Below are 20,882 nucleotides of genomic sequence, written 5' to 3'. Positions count from 1 at the left end.
TTGTGGGTAGAGATACTAAACTGCAAGGGTTAGAAAAAAGCTTTATGGAAACCCTACATTGGCCTGCAAATAGTAGCAAAGGTTTTGTGGGAATCCTCTATTGGCCTTAAAGCAGTAGCGAAGGTGTGGGGTTGAGATTGCAAAGGGAGCTGGAAAAGGTAATGACGCAATTGTAATGGGGGACTTCACTATGCACGGGGAATAAGAAAATCAAACAAACTTCAGGAGTCGGATCGCAAGAGAGGGAATTTATTGAATGCCTATGAGTTACACTTGAGACTACTATGCTTGAGGGAATTGGTAACTTTGATTGGGTGCTGTATAATAACCCTGATCTTATGAGGGAGCTTAATGCAAAATTTTGGATGAACTTCGGATCATTCGGGAGGCAAAGGCAGAAATAGACAGGAGTTTCAGGAGATTTTCACCCCTAGGAATCAGGAGACAGATAGTTAGGTGACTGTCAGGAGAGGGAAGGGGAATAGACAGGAAGAGCACACCTGTGGCCATTCCCATTAACAATAATATACCGTTTTGAATACTGTTGGTAGGGATTACATTCCAGGGATAAGTTGCAGTGGTTGGGTCTCTGGCACCGAGACTGGACCCTCAGCTCAGAAGGGAAGGAGGGAAAAGAGGAGAGCAGTAGTGATAGGGGATTCGATAGTTAGGGGGACAGATAGGAAGTTCTGTAGAAGAGATCGAGAATCCCGGATGGTCTGTTGCCTCCCTGGTGCCGAGTTCCGCGATATCTTGGATCTAGTTCTCAGTATTCTCCAGAGGGAGGGTGAGCAACCGGATGTCGTGGTCCATGTAGGGACCAATGACGTGGGGAGGAAGAATGAGGAGGTCCTGAAAGGTGAGTTTAGGGAGCTAGGTGCCAAGTTAAGGGACAAGACTTCCAGGATAGCAATCTCAGGATTGGTACCAGTGCCACGTGCAGGATGGTTTAGAAATAGTAATTGTGCAGATAAACACGTGGCTGAAGATATGGTGCAGGAGGGAGGGCTTCAGATTTATAGATAATTGGGCAGTTTTCCAGGGAAAGTGGGACCTGTTCCGGCGGGACAGTTTACATCTGAACTGGAAGGGGACAAATATTCTTGCAGCTAGGTTTGCTAGAGAGGTTCCAGTGGATGTAAACTAGATATGAGGGGGAACGGGAACCAGCGTGTAGGAACAGATGTATGGGAGAAGGAAGAAAATGAAGAGAGTAAAGTTCTTTGTACTGTTAGAGATAAACAGAGAGGAAGAGGTGGAGAATTTCTTAAATGCATTTATTTTTATGCTAGTAGCATTGTAAGAAAGGTGGATGAACTTAGAGCATGGATTGATACCTGGAAATATGATGTTGTAGCTATTAGTGAAACATGGTTGCAGGAGGGGTGTGATTGGCAACTAAATATTCCTGGATTTCATTGCTTCAGGTGTGATCGAATCGGAGGGACAAGAGGGGGAGGTGTTGCGTTGTTTGTCAGAGAAAATATTACAGTGGTGCGCTGGCAGGATATATTAGAGGGCTTGTCTAGGTAGACTACGTGGGTGGAATTGAGGAATGGGAAAGGTGTAGTAACACTTATAGGGGTGTATTATAGGCCACCTAATGGGGAGCGAGAATTAGAGGAGCAAATTTGCAAGGATATAGCAGATATTTGTAGTAAGCACAGGTTGTGATTGTGGGAGATTTTAATTTTCTACATATAGACTGGAAAGCCCATTCTGTGAAAGGAATGGATGGTTTGGAGTTTTTAAAATGTGTTCAGGATAGTTTTTTGAAACATAGAGGTACCAACTAGACAAGGGGCAGTGTTGGATCTTCTGTTTGGGAATGAGATAGATCAGGTGACAGAGGTATTTGTTGGGGAGCTCTTTCGGTCCAGTGATCACAATGCCATTAGTTTCAATATAATTATGGAGAAGGATAGGTCTGGACCCAGGGTTGATATTTTTGATTGGAGAAAGGCTAACTTTGAGGAGATGCGAAAGGTTAAGAAGGAATGGATTGGGACAATTTTTTTAAGGGAAGGGTGTAATAGAGTAATGGCAGTCATTTAAAGGTGAAATTTTGAGGGTACAGAATCTTTATGTTCCTGTTAGGTTGAAAGGAAAGGTGAAAAGTTTGAGACAGCATTGTTTTCAAGGGATATTGGAAACTTGGTTAGGAAAAAAGAGAGATATCTACAATAAATATAGGCAGCATGGAGTAAATGAGGTGCTCCAGGTATATAAAGAATGTAACACCCCATTAGCTTTCATAAGTTGAGGGATAGAGTTTAAGAGATGCGATGTAATGATGCAGCTCTATAAAACTCTAGTTAGGCCAAACTTGGAGCACTGTGTCCAGTTCTGGTCGCCTCAGTATAGGAAGGATGTGGAAGCAATGGAAAGGGTACAGTGGAGATTTACCAGGATGCTGCTTGGTTTAGAGAGCATGGATTATGATCAGAGATTAAGGGAGCTAGGGCTTTACCCTTTGGAGAGAAGGAGGATAAGAGGAGACATGATAGAGGTTACAAAATATTAAGAGGAATAGACAGGGTGGACAGCCAGCGCCTCTTCCCCAGAGCACCACTGCTCAGTATAAGAGGACATGGCTTTAAGGTAAGGGGAGGGAAGTTCAAGGGGGATATTAGAGGAAGGCTTTCACTCAGAGAGTGGTTGGTGTGTGGAATGCACTGCCTGAGTCAGTGGTGGAGGCAGATACAGTGGTGAAGTTTAAGAGACTACTAGACAGGTATATGGAGGAATTTAAGGTGGGGGATTATTTGGGAGGCAAGGTTTGGTGGTCGGCACAACATTGTGGGCCGAAGGGTCTGTATTGTGCTGTACTGTTCTATGTTCTATGTAAGAAGAATCTTCAGAAAGAAATTACAAAAGCTAAAAGACGATACGAGGTTGCTTTGGCAAGTAAGGTGAAAATAAATCCGAAGGGTAATATTAATAGCAAAAGGATAGTGAGGGATAAAATTGGTCCCTTAGAGAATCAGAGTGGACAGCTATGTATCGAGGCAAAAGAGATGGGGGAGATTTTCAACAATTTCTTTTCTTCAGTATTCACTAAGGAGAAGGATATTGAATTGTGTAAGGTAAGGGAAACAACTAGGGAAGTTATGGAAACTATGACGATTAAAGAGGAGGAAGTACTGGTGCTTTTAAGGAATATAAAAGTGGATAAATCTCCGGGTCCTGACAGGATATTCCCTAGGACCTTGAGGGAGGTTAGTGTAGAAATAGCAGGGGCGCTGACAGAAATATTTCAAATGTCATTAGAAACGGGGATGGTGTCGGAGGATTGGCGTATTACTCATGTGGTTCCATTGTTTAAAAAGGGTTCTAAGAGTAAAACTAGCAATTATAGGCCTGTCAGTTTGACATTAGTGGTGGGTAAATTAATGGAAAGTGTTCTTAGAGATGGTATATATAATTATCTAGATAGACAGGGTCTGATTAGGAACAGTCAGCATGGATTTGTGCGTGGAAGGTCATGTTTGACAAATCTTATTGAATTTTTTGAAGAGGTTACGAGGAAAGTTGACAAGGGTAAAGCAGTGGATGTTCTCTATATGGACTTCAGTAAGGCCTTTGACAAGGTTCCGCACAGAAGGATAGTTAGGAAGGTTCAATCATTAGGTATTAATATTGAAGTGGTAAAATGGATTCGACAGTGGCTGGATGGGAGATGCCAGAGTGTAGTGGTGGATAACTGTTTGTCAGGTTGGAGGCTGGTGGCTAGTGGTGTGCCTCAGGGATCTGTACTGGGTCCAATGTTGTTTGTCATATACATTAATGATCTGGATGATGAGGTGGTAAATTGGATTAGTAAGTATGCAGATGATACTAAGGGAGGTGGCGTTATGGATAATGAAGTAGGTTTTCAAAGTTTGCAGATAGATTTAGGCCAGTTTGCAGATAGATTTAGGCCAGTTTGAAGAGTAGTCTGAAAGATGGCAGATGTAGTTTAATGCTGATAAGTGTGAGGTGCTACATTTTGGTAGGACTAATCAAAATAGGACAAACATGGTAAATGGTAGGGCATTGACGAATGCATTAGAATAGAGTGATCTAGGAATAATAGTTCCCTGAAGGTGGAATCTCATGTGGATAGGGTGGTGAAGAAAGCTTTTGGTATGTTGGCCTTTATAAATCAGAGCATTGAGTATAGGAGTTGGGATGGCATGTTAAAATTGTACAAGGTAAGGCCGAATTTGGAGTATTGTGTACAGTTCTGGTCACCGAATTATAGGAAAGATGTCAACAAAATAGAGAGAGTACAGAGAAGATTTACTAGAATATTACCTGGGTTTCAGCACCTAAGTTACAGGGAAAGATTGAACAAGTTAGGTCTTTATTCTTTGGAGCATAGAGGGTTGAGGGGGGACTTGTTAGAGGTATTTAAAATTATGAGGGGGATAGAGTTGACGTGGATAGGCTTTTTCCATTGAGAATAGGGGAGATTCAAACAAGAGGACATGATTTGAGAGTTAGGGGACAAACGTTTAAGGGTAATATGAGGGGTAATTTCTTTACAGATAGTGGTAGCTGTGTGGAATGACCTTCCAGTAGAAGTGGTAGAGGCAGGTTCGGTATTGTCATTTAAAGTAAAATTGGACAGGTATATGGACAGGAAAGGAATGGAGAGTTATGGGCTGAGTGCGGGTCAGTAGCACTAAGTGAGAGTAAGCGTTCGGCATGGACAAGAAGGGCTAAGATGGCCTGTTCCCGTGCTGTAATTGTTATAGGTTTATATGGTTATATGGTTAAAAGAACACTTAAGGGGTATTGATCATAATATGAGTGATTTCAGATTGCAGTTTGAGAGGGAGAAGCATAACTTACAGTATCAATATCCCAATGGAATAAAGTGAATTACAGAGGCAAGAGAGGGAAGCTTAACTAGCTGGATTTGAGAAAGATACTGGTGGAGGTATCAGCAGAGCAGAGATGGCTGAAGCTTCCGGGAATAGGTCACAAGTTGCAGGATAGGTATGGCCCACGGAAGAAGTTATCAAGTGGCACATGAAGGCAACCATGGGTGACAAAGGAAGTTAAGGACTGCATAAAAGCCAAGGAAAGGGCTTAAAAGATAAACAAAAGTGAGGGAAAGTTGGACGAATAGAAAACTATTAAAAATCCTACAAAAGGCAACTAGAAAAGCCAGAAGGGAAAAAGATGAAATATGAGGGCAGAAAAGCCAATAATATAAATCCGGATATTAAACATGTTTTTCAGTTATGTGAAGAGTAAAAGGGAGGTGAGAGTTGATACTGAAACACTGGAAAATGATGTTGGTGAGATAGTAATAGTGGAAAAATAAATGGCATTGTAACGTAATGTGTACTTTGCATATATCTTCACTGTGGAAGGCGCTAGCATGCAGTGGTCTGCGAGTGACAGGCAGTATGAGTGAGTGCCTTTGTTATCTCAAAAGAAAAAGTTCTCGGCATACTCAAAGCTCTTTGGGTGCAAAGTCACCTGAACCAGATAGACTGATAGTCCTGAGAGTGGCTGCTGAAGAAATGACAAATGTTCATTGGTTATGATCATTGAAGAATCACTGGATTCTGGCATGGTCCCGGAGGACTGGAAGATTGCAATTGTCACTCCACTCTTTAGGAAGGGAGGAAGGCTAAAGAAGGGAAAGTATAGGCCAGTTAGCCAAACCTCAACGATTGGGAGTGAGTTGGAGTCTCTTATTAAGGTTGAAGTTTCGAGGTACTTGGAGACAAATGACTAAATAAATTAGCATGGTTTCTGTTAGAATTCATCATGGAAGTAAGAAGCAGGGTGGACAAAGGAGCGACAGTGGATGCTATTTACTTGGATTTTCAGAAGGCATTTGATAAGGTACTGCACATGAGTCTGCTTAACCAGATAAAAATCTATGGCGTCACAGGAAAGATATTGGCATATGTAGTGGAATGGCTGACAGGCAGCAGGCAGCGAGTGGGAATAAAAGGGGCCTTTTCTGATTGGCTGCCAGTGACTGGTGGTGTTCCGCAGGGATCTGTATTGGGATCATTGACTTTCAGATTGTTTGTCAATGATTTACATGATGCAATGAATGTATTTGTGGCAAAGTTTGTGGATGAGACAAAGATAGGTGCAGGGGTAGGTAGTGTGATTGCAACAGGACTGAGACAAATTGGGAAAATGGGCAAAAAAGAGGCAGATAGAATACAGTGCTGGAAATGTATGATAATTCATTTTGGTAAAAGGAGCAGACTATTATCTAAACGGGAATACGGTCCAAGCATCAGAGGTGCAGAGGGACTTTGGAGTCTCAAGCAAGACTTCCAGAAGATTAATTTGAAGGTCGAGTCTGTGATAGAGGCGGCAAATACAATGTTGTCATTTATTTAAAAGAGAATCAAATATAAATGCTGAGTCTTTGCAAGACTGTAGTCAGGCTGCACTACAGGAGTGTTATCAACAGCTTTGCGCCCCATACCTCTGAAAAGATGAGTTGTCATTAGAGATAGCCCAAAGGAGATTCAAGAGGATGATTCCGGGAATGAAGGGCTTAACATATGAGGTGCGTTTCGGCAACTTTGAGCCTGTACTCACTGGAATTTTCAGGAATGCGAAGGAATCTCTTTGAAACCTACCGAATGTTGAAAGGAGCAGATAGGTTGGATGTGGAATGGATGTTTCCTGTGGTGAGTGTATCCAGAACTAGGGGCCACAGCCTAAAAATTCAGGGGTAATCCTTTAGAACAGGTAAGGAGGATATTTTGAGCCACAGATTAGTGAATCTCTGGAAGGCTCTGCCACAGACTGCAGTGGAAGCCAAGTCCATGGGGATATTTAAAGCAGAATATTTAAGGCAGAAGTCCCAGATCGGTCAGGACATCAAAGGATATGGTGAGAAGGCAGGTGTATGGGGCTGAGTGGGATCTGGGATCAGCCATGATGGATGGCGGAGCAGACTGATGAGCTGAATGGTCTAATTCTGCTCCCATGTCTTGTGGTCTTATGGAGGAATAACAACAAATCTCGGCCCCACTTTGGATCAGAGGTGTGATATTTCCCTTGCTGGAGCTGGATGTTCCAATTGGAATGGTTTGGCTTCAGTTTTGTCAAATCTCCAAATATTTGGCCCTACACAAAGGGGAACACTGAGGCTTCCTCTCTTACCGACGGGAATGTCTATTTATCAAACTCATAGAGAGCTCTGGGTGTACAGCCCGAGACCCGGAAGGTGCCAGGTGTTGTGACAAATGCAAATGGCTTCCTGTCCTCCAGGCACAGCAACAAAAACTGTCTTCCAGACTCTGACAGTCTCTAAACAGACCTCTAAAGACAGATATTCAGACTCTCAGAGTGAAATAAAGATATTGAGATTACCGATCCATCGCTTACCTTTCAGGTCAGTGGGCACTTCAGATAAACCCCGCTCAGTGTCCATGTAGGCGAACTGGGCTTCACCTGTTTAAACAGATTAACCTTCATGAAGTCTGTTCTCTGTAATACCGTAAGTTCATCAGCATTTACATCTGTAACACAGAGTGTATTGTTTACCGTACCACGTTCCTGTATTTCCTTCAGTATTCTGCTCAGCTTCGGTAAATGGTGATGTAGTTTCACAAAGGATTCCCACATCACCCTCTGGGCCCCGGAGCCCTTCTCCATCACCAGATCCAGGAGGAGTTTGGAAGCGCCCGCTCGGTTTCCCTTCTCCGCGAGCTCAGTCACGGTCTGTAATGAACAATGGGGAATATATTGAGGAGCGGAGGGATGGATACAAATCTACTCTGAGTATGGACTGACCCAGCACATTCAGCTCGCCAGAGATCACCCACAGCCATTGAAGTAGTCATAGTTGGGGAAAGATGTTAAAAGAAGTGAGCAGAGTCAGTCATGACCTTCTAAATGCCACAGATTGCAGGGAATCATACACTTGGCAAGTTTTAAGCGGAATACACATAGCGAGTGATCCAGAAATAGAGTGGGGAGTTGAAGCTTTATGTTAGAGAGGGTTCAGTGAGGAGAGGCGGAGGCTTTAGGTAGATTTTAGATAATATTTCCCCTTCCTTTTAATGGTTAGAACAGTGAGAATATCAGGCAGATAGTGGAATGCTCTTCATACGGGGTGTAGAAAGACAGGGGGACCTCCAGTGTCCCCGATAACTACACCATCAGGAATTGCATCCACTGCAGCTTGTTACAGACTGTGCTAAGGAATTGGAGCTGGAGCTGGATGAACACAGGATAATTCAAGAGGTTGAGAGTTTTGACTGACAGGCTTTACAGCGAGGGAGTGCAGGACACAGGTAACTGGGTGGCATCAGCAGGGGGAAGGGAACAGGCAGCCACTGCAGGAAACCCCTCTATAACAGGTATACGACTTTCTGTTTGGGGGTATGGCCTAGCAGAGGAAAGCTACGGCAATTATGCCTCTGGCTTTGAGTTTGGCTTTGTGACTCAGAAGCGATCAGAAGTGGTGAGATGCACTGACAGGGAGAATTCAATGGTTAGGAGAACAGACTGGAGACTCTATTTACGAGAACAAGATTTTTGGATGGTGTTTTGGCAAGGTCAGGATATCTTGTATCAGTTCTGAAACTTTCTTGAGGGCAGGATGAGCAGGACGTGGTCCACATTCGTACCAATGACAAGAGTAGGAAGTGTGATGAGGTCCTGCAAAGTTTATCCAAAATTTATTGAAAGTGTTGTCAAAGGTAGATGGCATTGTAAAGCCTTTTGGACATGGGCCTTCATAAGTCAAAATATTGAATACAGAAGTTGGGATATTATGTAGAAATTGATGTCGCAGAGGTGAATTTGAAGCAATGTGTGCACCTACCTCTCAGAAAGATATCAATAGGATTGAATGAATGCAGAAAAAAAGTACAGATTGTTGCCAGGAGTTGAGGACCAGAGATATAGAGAAAGTGTGAGTTTGAATCCAGTCGGGCCCCTCCCGGACACGCTTTCCATCCGCGTAGAGCTTGCAACTCGGCCTCGTAAAAAAAAACTGCGCGTTGAGAAGGAAGTGGGACCTAGGCTCTGGCAGAGTATTGCACACAAAAAAAAAAACACATAACGTGAGTGAGCCAGAAATAGAGTGAGGAGTTGAGGCTTTGTTCCAGAGAGGGTTCAGTGAGGAGAGACTGGGGCTTTAGGTAGATTTTAGATAGTACTTTCCCTTCATTTTTCACATTTAGAACAGTGAGAATACCAGGCAGGATAGTGGAATGCTCTTCATACGGGGTGTGGCAAGGCAGGGAGACTTCCAGTGTTCTCGATAACTGCACCTTCAGGAAATGTCATCTAGCTGCAGCTTCTTACAGACTGTGCTGAGGAATGGGAGCTGGAGCTGGATGAACCTGGGATCACTCGGGAGGCTGAGAGGTTGACTGACAGGCTGTACAGGGAGGGAGCTATACCCAAGGTGCAGTAAACAGGGAACTGGGTCACCATCAGTGGGGGGTGGTGGGTCGGAGGAGGTCGATAGGAAGGGGATAGACAGCAACTCTAGGTGACTCTTTTATAAAAGTTGTGGGGTATGACCTAGCAGAGGAAAGCCACAGTGATTAGGTCTCTGGCACTGAGTTTCATTTTGCGACTCAGGAGGGGTGAGAAATGAGAACTGCATTAACAGGAGAATTCAACGGTTAGAAGAACAAAGAGAACGAGAACGATATTTCTGGATGGTATGTTGCCACGGCCAGCGATATCTCGCACCAAATCTGAAACTTTCTTAAGGGGAATGTGAGCAGCCGACGGTCATGGTCCACGCTGGCACCAATGACAAGAGTAGGAAGTGTGATGAGGTCCTGCAAAGTGAGTTCATGGAGTTAGATGCTAAACTGAAGTGCAGGATCTCCAGGGTTGTGTTCTCAGGATTGTTTCCCCTACCACGTGCTAGTGAGGCCTGAAATAGGACAATAATACAGTTTAACGTGTGGCTGATGAGATGGTGAATGACCGAGGGCTTCAGATGTTTGGATGCTTGGGCTCTCCTCCAAGGAAGTTGGGGCTTGGACACATGTGATCATTTTGCACCCGAATTTGAGGGGGATGGATACCCTTGCAGTAAGGTTTGTTAGCACTGCATAGGGAGGGGGAGGTGTTAAACTTGAGTTGCAGGGGGATGAGGAACCAAAGTGGATAGTGGAGTGGTTGTGTAGGAAAGATGTTCTTAAGCCGACATACAAAGTCTGGAAACTAAAGGATAAGTATCGTGAAACTTTTTTTTTCCAAAATGCATATTATTTCATTGCAAGGAGTACTGTAGGAAAGACAAATCAGCCTAGTACGTGTATCAGCACATTGAATTATAGCATTGTAACCGTTGATGTGATTTGATTGGAGGAGGTGCAGGACTGGCAGCTCAGCATTCCAGGGTTCCGTTGCGTTAGACGCGATTCAATAGAGCTGGAGGGATTACAGATGGAGAGGTGGCATAACCAGTCAGAGAAAATGTCCCTGCATTGCTCAGACAGGACAAACTGGATAGCTGGTCCAATGAGAACACATGAGTGCAACTACGGAATAAGAAAGGGATGACCACGTTATTGGGATTATATGATAGAGCACCCAATAGTCAATGGGATTTAGAGGAACAAATGTGCAGGGAGATCACAGAAACAAAAAACACAAGATTCTGATGATAGACAATTACCTTTCCTTTTATTGACTGGAACACTGAGTTAAAGGGCTAGATGGGATAGTGTAGGCCAAATGTGTCCAGGGAAGTTTCTGTAATCAATATATTCTGGTCACAACTGGAGAGAGTGTATTCTGGAATTCCTATTAGGGAACCAGATGGGCAAGTGACAAAGGTGTGTGCAAAGGAACACTTTGGATCTGATGATCATAATAACATTAGTTTAAAGATAATTATGGAACAGGGTAGGTCTGGTCCTCGGGTTAAGATTCTAAATTGGGGAAAGGCCAATTTTAATGGTACCAGAAAGGATCTGACGAAAGCGGATTGGGACTGGTTGTTTTCTGGTACAGATTTGCTTGGTAAGTGTGAGGCCTCCAAAGCTGATATTTTGAAAGTACAGAGTTTGCATGCATAAATGACACAAGTAAAGAGTTTGAATGTTCCTGATAGAATAAAAGGCAAGGGTACCTTTGTTTCGGGAACTTTGTTTTTTTTTTGAGATATCAAGGCCCTGAGCGCATCGCAAGTATAGGCTTGAAGGATCAAATGATATACTTGATGAGTACAAGAAGTGCAAGGGTTACTAAAGGAGGAAATCAGGAGGGCTAAAGTACGGACTGGGTTTGCTCTAGCGGACAAGGAAAAAAGAGAACCCCAAACCCTTCATCAAATATAATTATAACTCATCAGATAGGCCTATATCTTTGCTGAATGTGGATTCTAAGATTTTTTCCAAAATTTTGGCCACTAGATTGGAGAACCATTTCTTCAAATTATCTCTGAGGACCAGACTGGTTTTATTAAAAATCGTTATTCATTCTTTAGCATCAGGAAATTAATCAATATAGCTTACACTCCCTAACCTAGAGCTCCAGAATGTATTATCTCTCTGGATGCTGAGAAAACGTTTGATAGAGTTGAATGCCCATATTTATTTAGTACGCTTGACAATTTTAATTTTAGTCCAAAATTTATATCATGGATTAAATTAATGTAACGGGGAGTTTCTTTTTCTTTGTTACTGTGTATGTAATCAAAATGGCGTCTTTGTTTTGTTAAAAGTAGGAATGCTGGTGCCTGTGTTAATAGTAGGAATGCTAGCGTCTTTGTTATGATAAGTGCTGGAAGCTTGTTTGGGACTGTAAACTGATTGTTGGCGGGGATTTTGGGGAGTCGGCGCAATGGAGTGAGAGAGAGAGGACGGGATGCTGGAAGCTGGGCGACAGAACGGACCCCGAGCGGGGGGTCCCTGGCCCAAGGTTTCGGTGATGAGAGGAGACGGAGACAGAGGAGTGTGGAGCGTCTGGTCGACCACCGTGGGGGTCCCAGGAGGCGGGTCGAGGAAGTCGGAGGGGATCGAATGGTGGCCAGAAGTCTTCAGTAATTGAGCTCCAACGGTTGTGCACGAAGTGGTTTGGACTTTGATAAGTTTGGCGCCTTTTCTTTTTTTTCTCTTATTCATATATACTGTATCGTTAGTAATCGCTAGTTATAGTAATCTTTATAAATTGTACTCATTTAATCGCATAAGGTGTACTGTCTGTTTTTTGGGCGAGGTGGGGACATCACACAGCATCCACACCAGCTGATTACCCAGTTTGGCAGGGCCGAAGGCAGCTCCCCCTAGACTAGAACGAGTTTGAGCGATGCCTGAGACGACCCAGGGGTTACATTGTGGGATGCTCGTCCGGGATTGATTTCTGTGGAAGCTGTGTGATCGCCCTCTTTGAATTGTGTCTGCGGCGAAGAGCTGGTGTGCCTTTGTGGGTGTGCGATTGCCGGTTATCTCTGCATGTGTGTTGGGTGGTGTGGCTGCTGTTGGTAGCCCGGAGGTCGTTGTTCGAGTTCCGACTAGCGCTGACGAAATGGTGGTGTTACCATGGTTTGTTCGTACTGTTTGGAGAGTGATAGAGTGACAGGCTGGGATGTTTCAGCTATGGTGGGCTCCGCCCGGTTGTTGGAATAATGTCCAGCCCTAAAGGGGCGGAGACGTGGGCGGAGCAGACCTCTCAGTTGTTGGGTGAGTGGCAGTGCTTGGCTGAGGGAAAGCGACAGGGATTGGTTGAAAGTTTGAGTAGGCGAGCTGGTAGCGTTGTTAGAACTATCGGGCGCAATTATCTCGAAGTGACAGCTGCCAGTTCTGGGAAAGTATGGGAAAATGCGTGTGGTTCGACTGGAAGTCAAATGCCGCAGCTGGGGGGCTTATCATATCCGTGGCAGGAGATTGGTGGGAAGTTTTTAGGGTATCCCTTTTGGTTAGGAGGGCAGATAAATTGCTTGCGGAGACAGGGGGATCTGTCAAGGGGATCAGTTGTTCCATTGATCCGAGAGGTGTCGGGAAACTTAGAGGAGGCCCAGTGGGGGAACGGCTTGGAGTCTCTGGGGGAGCACGTTCCCAGCAATGTACCAAGCACTCAGGTGTTGTTACGGATGGATGGAAGTCAAGTTAAAGCCATCCTCGGCACCGGGGCACCGGTTAAGTAGCTGTACAGTTTGTTTTATAACCGTTTTTGGAAGCCTTTACCCTTGACGACATTGAGGGCACTGGAGATTTGGGATACCAGTGCCGGTGATTATAAAGACGGCGGTTGTTGGTCAGTGAAAATGGAGTTCTTAGAGGCAAATGTGGAGGTGACTGAGGTTCGTGAATCATTAATGCTGATGTGTCCGGACACTGTTGAGACGGGCAGCGTTTCGGTTATGGAGAGAACCAATATCCTGTTGGTGCGCTTGGGGGCCTGCCCGGAGGAGGCGGGTGCGAGCTGTTTGGAGGCATTATCGATGCACCCAGAGTTTCGAGCTGCTTGTGCGGACATGTGTAGCAGCATTGGGCTGATACCGAATTCAAACAAGAGCCGGTGGTGGTATGGCCTGGAGGAGTATCTGAGGGTGAGACCCTCTTAGTGGACGCTGCGAAATACCACCAGGGAGAGGAGTTGACTGCTGAAGACACCTCGGTGAGGCAGAGGTTGCGGTGACTGGCCCCTACAGCGTGGCAGACGTAGGCAGCATGTGTGTGGATTATATTGGGGCGTAGAGGCGATGGCCTATCTGAGTGGTGCGAAGAGGTTTAAGGTGCTGGATCTGAGGAGTGGATGTTGCCAGATCCCGATGAGTGAGGCCGACAAGGAGAAGACGGTGGTTATAAGTTCCCTAGGAGTCTTCCGGTCCGATAAGATACCACAGGGTATCTCCGGAGCCCTTGCAACCTTCCTGCAGGGCATGTGGAAGACCATGGGGGTGTGGAGGCGTTTGGAATTTTGACGTATGTGGATGATCTCTTGGTATTTGGATTTGCCTCAGGAGAATATGAAGTGAGGGCGTTGCAGGAGCGGCTGAGAACTACAGAGTTAAAGTGTTTTCTGGACACGTGTCAGGGCTGGCGAAGGCCGCAGCTTGTGAGTGTCTGTCTCTATGGAATCAAGTTTGAAATGAAGACTGAGAGACCGGAGAGAGTGATCTGGAACCATTTGAAAGACTTACAAGTTGGAGAGAATGAAGAAAGTTGTCTGACTGAGGGCCACAGCAAACTGAGAGCCTGGAGAAGGGAGTTTGCGGAGGTGAAGAAATTGCGGACAAATCTCGGAAAGGGGAAGCGGTAGCTTGAAGGGACCCTGAAGATGACCATCGACAGTTCAAATGAAGTGCAAAACCTGAAGGTTGATCTGGAAGAAGTCATGAGGAGAAAAAAAAAGCTGGAGGGAAGTGCAGTGAATACTGAACTGGAGGGTGACCAATCTTTAACTGCTGCTTTTCAGGTCGGGGTGGAAGAAGCTGTTGGAGTAACTGCATTCCAGATTGAGATGGCCGGGATGCATGAGTCAGAACTGCTGAGCCAGGGGCCAAAGAAGATGATAATCTCAATTGCAGGAGGCTGAAGAGACTGCAGGAGCAGTGCAGGCCACGTGTTTCCGTTTGGAGAAGATCAAACAGCAGCTACTGATCAAAGAAATTAGGAAGAATACGGATTCAAAGGCTGATGTGCTGGATGTGTGGTACATGCTGCCTTTTGCTGACTTTCCCTCGATTGAGGAAGAGACCTTTGGCCCTTCTTCCACTGAGTCAGGTGTAGTGGGGAGGGTTAGCTGTGTGCAGTGTGGGGCATGAGTGAGAGGTTGAAAGAGGAGTTGGTAGTGGACCCAAGGTATCCCCAGCTGTGTCCTAGCCTAAGGGTTTAGGTGAGGGGGGTACGGAGGTCTCAGAAGGGTTAGGGAACGCCCAGATAGTTGGCCTAAGGAACAGGGCGTGAGGTTTACTGTGTGGGGAGGAGATGTCACTGCTTGTGCTTGGGTTACGGTGTGTTGGCAGGAAAGGTGACGAGTTATCTAATAGTCATGAGGACATGACTTTTATTTGGTGGGGGGAGAGTGTAACGGTGGGTTTCTTTCTCTTTGTTACTGTGTATGTAATCAAAATGGAGTCTTTGTTTTGTTAAAAGTAGGAATGCTGGCGCCTGTGTTAATAGTAGGAATGCTAGCGTCTTTGTTATGGAAGTGCTGGAAGCTTGTTTGGGGCTGTAAACTGATTGTTGGCGGGGATTTTGGGGAGTCGGCGCGATGGAGTGAGAGAGAGAGGACGGGATGCTGGAAGCTGGGCGACAGAACGGACCCCGAGCGGGGGGTCCCTGGCCCAAGGTTTCGGTGATGAGAGGAGACGGAGACAGAGGAGTGTGGAGCGTCTGGTCGACCACCGTGGGGGTCCCAGGAGGCGGGTCGAGGAAGTCGGAGGGGATCGAATGGTGGCCAGAAGACTTCAGTAATTGAGCTCCAACGGTTGTGCACGAAGTGGTTTGGACTTTGATAAGTTTGGCGCCTTTTCTTTTTTTTCTCTTATTCATATATACTGTATCGTTAGTAATCGCTAGTTATAGTAATCTTTATAAATTGTACTCATTTAATCGCATAAGGTGTACTGTCTGTTTTTTGGGCGAGGCGGGGACATCACACAGCATCCACACCAGCTGATTACCCAGTTTGGCGGGGCCGAAGGCCGCTCCCCCTAGACTAGAATGAGTTTGAGCGATGCCTGAGGCGACCCAGGGGTTACATTAATATATCATATTCCTTTGGCTTTAATCAAATATCTCTCTTTTTTCAATTGTTTCATGTTATTAGGCAAGGCTGCCCTCTTAGTCCTTTACTATTTGACATTGCTTTGGAACCTTCAGCTATTGCAATTCGTGATTCACCTAACCTTTCTGGTATTACCCGTGGAAAAGAGACATTTAAGCTATCATCATACGTAGATGATTTGTTGATTGATTGTTGATTGATATATTTACAATCCAGAGAGATCCATTCCTGCAGTTTTATCTTTGCTTGCTCAGTTTAGTCGCTTTTATGGTTATAAACTGAATCTGAATAAGAGTGAACTATTCCCGTTAAATATGCAAGTTCCAATTTACAAACATTTACCGGTACTATTTAAATTGGTCAGAGACAACTTTACTTATTTGGGTGTTCAAATTACTAAGAAAGTTATTTAAGATTCTTATTTAAGGAGTCTCAAGATGGCGCTCATGGAGTAAACCGCATCTAGGCTTTGCTCCAAACCTTTTACGTTTTTTTTAACCTACAAACACCCCTTAAACTTATTTTAAAGGGGTCTAAACATATAGAATTTTTTTAAAAACTATTTGAATTACTCTTAACCCGCTGAAATGTCTAGAGCAAAAGAACCGAAACAGACGAAAGAACCGTTAACTTTAGAAGTTGTTGTGAAGTTTATAGACGCTAGATTTGATGAATTGGAGAAAAAATTACTTGGAAGATTTGCACAGTATGACAATCGTTTGAGATCACTCGAAGAAAAGTTCCTGACCTTTTCACGGGAATCAAATGAACAACAAGCAAGCATTTTGGTTCTTGAAGAAGCTGCTCGTAAGAAGGATCGTATAATCGAAAAAATGCAAGAAGAGCAAACTTCGACGATCCAACAGACGGATCGCTATAAAGCTAAAATTACTGATTTGGAAAATCGTTCTCGAAGACAAAATCTTCGGTTAATTGGAATCCCGGAAAAATTTGAAAGCGGTGATCTGACCGTTTTCTTCTCCAAATTTCTAGTGGATGTCCTGGGCGAAGAAGTCCTGGATAACCCTCCATTAATCGATCGGGCTCACAGAGTCTCTAGATATCGGGCAGACTCAAGTCTGAAACCACGGCACATAATTCTCAGGATCCATTATCCTCACATCAAAGAACGACTGATTCGTGCGGCTCGTAAAAAAGGTATGATAACCTATCAAAATTTTAATTTTCGCATTCTGGAGGACTATAGCCCCGAAGTACTACGGGCTAGGCTGGCTTTCAGATCGGTTATGTCGAATTTTCACCAGAAAGGCTACAAGCAAGCGTTGCTGTTTCCAGCACACCTGAGAGTCACCCTTCAAGATGGATCTTTTCGGCTGTTTAAATCGCCAGCGGATGCTCAAGGTTTCCTGGAACAATGACATTTGATCGGGCTGATCAATGTAATCTAGCCTATAGATTTGGATCTGTTATAGATTGACGTTTGGGTTCTTTTTTGATACGGTTCATATATATTTCTTATATACGATTAAAGCTCTCTTTTTTCTACCGGGTTTATTCCGATTTCATATTTTTATATATTACTAACCGATTAATGTTGAAGATGACCTATTAGGGTTATTTTTTTTTCTTTTTTTTAATCGATATACGCTCTTTTTTTACATTTTTAGCATTTGAATATTAAGATTTGGAAGAATAAAATGGCGTTTCTTCTTCCCGACAGACTCCAGTGTCTGTAGCGTCATAACTGTTTTGATCTGTTCGAAAGTGTTAAACCTTCATTTATTGTTTTAATTTTTTTAACCCTTTTGATAATATACATTTATAACACTAATTTTATATTTTAATTTTTCCTATATCAACCCTTTTTTTATAATGTGGGTTGTTTGTATTTTTTTTAACTTTGTTACGTCTGAGTTGCCGTCTTGAGACAAGGGGGTAATTTTAGTATTAGATCGCTCGCTTGCCTCTGTTTGGCTTTTTTCCTGGGGTTTTGAGGGTGGTGGGAGGGAGATTTTTCTTTTTTTTCTTTTTTCTGCTTGCTTTTTGCTTAGTTTTACTTCATGGGCTTATATGAAACTACTAAAATGGCTGCGGTGCTGTGACTTCCGGCTTCCCTTTGAACTTACTTTCCCCTTCCGAGTTCATGAGTTCACTTTTCTTTTAAACCTATATGTTAACTGTAATATGTATTGTCAATATGGATAAGACTATTAACTTTGTTTCTTGGAATACTAATGGTTTAAATCATCCGATTAAACGGAAAAAAGTATTCAAAGTATTCCATAGAATGAATGCGAATGTTATTTTTGTACAAGAGACTCATGTTAGGAAGGTGGATAGTCAGAGGTTGTTTAGGTTTTGGAAGGGCCAACAGTATCACTCAAATTCGCAAGCCAAAGTGAGAGGTGTTTCTATTTTTATAGACTCATCAACTGCTTTTATACACTATGAAACAATTTCAGACCCGCAAGGTAGATTTTTGCTTATTACTGGGTTGCTTTTTAATCAAAAAGTTGTTTTAGTTAATGTTTATGCTCCAAATACTGACTGTCCTGAATTTTTTAAATGTTTATTTACATCCTTTCCTAATTTGAATCAATACAGATTGATAATGGGCGGGGATTTCAATTGTTGTTTAAACCCTTTGATGGATAGATCCAAACCCATTCAAACTTTTCCGAACAAATCGGCTTCTCTTATTAATTCTTTTATGATTGATTCAGCTATCTGTGAAATCTGGCGTTTTCTACACCCTAATGATAAAGAGTTCTCATACTTTTCCCATGTGCATCATAATTACTCAAGGATTGACTACTTTTTCATTGATCAGCACTTCCTTACAGATGTCATGGATTGCAAATACGACTCTATTGTTATATCTGATCATGCACCTTTGAAGTTATCTATTAAGGTGACGGATTCACATATTAGTACTAAAAGTTGGAGGTTTAATTCTGTTCTACTGCAGGACTCTGACTTTATTAACTTTATTAAACAGCAAATTGATTTGTTTTTCTCAATAAATTCCACAGCAGACATCTCTAGTGGAACTCTCTGGGATACTTTTAAGGCATATATTCGTGGACAGATTATTTCATATTCTGCCGGAGTTAGGAAACGAACTAACTCTAAAATATCAACATTAGTTGATAAAATTAAGGCAATTGATAAGATTTATGCATTGACCCCTAGTAAAGAACTTTATAAAGAAAGGGTGGAACTTCAAATGGAGCATAGTTTATTGTTAACCTCTTCGATTGAAAGTCAGTTAATTAAATCGAAAGCTCAATTTTATACATATGGAGATAAGTCTGGTAAATTACTAGCTAACCAATTGAAAATTGTTTCGGATAAGCGACAAATTACTAAGATTCGTAAACAAGATGGTACTCTGACGATTGATCACAAAGAGATAAATACAGCCTTTCAAGATTTTTATAATTCTTTATATCAATCAGAATGTACTAAAGACTCTTCTATAATGAGTGAATTTTTAAGGAAATTGAATATTCCAAAAGTAACTGCTGAGGATAGTGTATTTTTGGATACACCTATTACGGAGTCTGAAATAGAAAAGGCCATTTTCTTAATGAACTCGGGTAAAGCTTCGGGCCCAGATGGTTTTTCTGCAGAATTTTTTAAATCCTTTTCTTCTATACTTTCTCCTTGGCTTTGTAAAATTTTTAAAGATGCATTAAGTATAGGTAAACTACCACAATCTTTTTATGAAGCTTCTATTTCTTTAATTCTTAAAAAAGATAAAGATCCCACTGAATGTGCATCTTATCGGCCTATATCTTTGCTGAATATGGACTTTAAGATTTTTAGTAAAATCTTGGCTGTTAGATTAGAAAATATATTGCCTCGGATTATTTCTGAGGATCAGACTGGATTTATTAAAAATCGTTATTCATCTTTTAATATTAGAAAATTAATTAATATTGCTTATACTTCTTCATCTAAAATCCCAGAATGTGTCATCTCCTTAGATGCCGAAAAAGCATTTGATAGAGTCGAATGGTCATATTTATTTAATACTTTGCAACATTTTAATTTTAGTTCAAAATTTATATCATGGATTAAATTAATATATCAGAAACCTTTAGCTTCGGTTTTCACTAATAATCAAAGATCCCCTTTTTTTCAACTATTTCGGGGTACAAGGCAAGGTTGTCCTTTAAGCCCTTTATTATTTGACATTGCTTTGGAACCCTTGGCTATAGCTATTCGTGAATCACCCAATATTTTAGGTATTACCCGCGGGGAGACGATGTATAAGGTATCATTATATGCAGATGATTTGTTATTATATATATCTGATCCTGAAAGATCTATTCCTGCTATTTCTTCTTTGCTTGCTCAATTTAGTAACTTCTCTGGGTATAAATTGAATTTTAATAAGAGTGAACTTTTTCCATTAAATATGCATACTCCAATTTATAATCGGGTACCATATAGAATTGTTACAGACTATTTTACTTATTTAGGTATTAAAATTACTAAAAAACATAAAGATTTATTTAAAACTAATTTTTTGCCTTTAATAGATCAAATTAAGCAACTTGCTAATAGGTGGTCCCCACTATCTATGTCTTTGGTAGGTAGAATTAATGCCATTAAGATGATGATACTACCTAAATTTTTATACCTATTTCAAGCATTACCAATTTTTATTCCTAAATCTTTTTTTGATACAGTTGATTCTAAAATATCGTCGTATTTGTGGCAGAACAAAAATCCTAGGTTAGCTAAAAAATATTTACAGAAGCCTAAGAAGGAGGGCGGTTTGGCTCTACCAAACTTAAGATTTTACTATTGGGCAGTTAATATACGGTATTTGATATTTTGGACACAAGAATCGACTACAGTTGCTGGCCCACAATGGGTAAATTTGGAATGTAAATCTGTGCAAGATTTCTCATTGATTTCAATCTTAGGATCTTCACTTCCCTTTTCGTTATTTAAAATGAATAAACAGATAACTAATCCTATAGTCAAGTATACATTACGAATCTGGTTTCAATTTCGTAAATTTTTTGGTTTGAATAAGTTTATACTGTCAAGTCCTATAACAGCTAATTACTTTTTTCGACCATCTTCCATAGATCAAGCCTTTTATTTATGGAAAACAAAAGGTATAACATGTTTTCGTGATCTGTTTTTGGATGATAACATTATGTCCTTCGAACAATTATCTAATAAATATAATTTATCTAAAACCCATTTTTTTAGATATC

General features: G+C 42.2%; 1 protein-coding gene across 2 annotated transcripts in view; it reads right to left on the bottom strand.

Moving 5' to 3' along the window:
• The window catches only part of LOC140720361 (NACHT, LRR and PYD domains-containing protein 3-like), an 82,400-nt gene that overhangs the window by 2,895 nt on the left and 58,623 nt on the right, over positions 1 to 20,882 (bottom strand). For both annotated transcript variants that reach the window (XM_073035232.1, XM_073035231.1), the window contains exons 4-5: positions 7,524 to 7,695; positions 7,360 to 7,425 (exon numbers count right to left, since the gene is read on the bottom strand). The gene's annotated coding sequence lies outside the window, so the exon portion shown is untranslated. The remainder of the gene's footprint in view (positions 1 to 7,359; positions 7,426 to 7,523; positions 7,696 to 20,882) is intronic.

Source organism: Hemitrygon akajei, unplaced genomic scaffold (genome assembly GCF_048418815.1).
Source record: "Hemitrygon akajei unplaced genomic scaffold, sHemAka1.3 Scf000041, whole genome shotgun sequence".
Classification (NCBI taxonomy): Eukaryota; Metazoa; Chordata; class Chondrichthyes; order Myliobatiformes; family Dasyatidae; genus Hemitrygon; species Hemitrygon akajei.
Note: the sequence above shows the minus strand (reverse complement) of the source record. Positions and strands in the feature narration are given on the sequence as shown.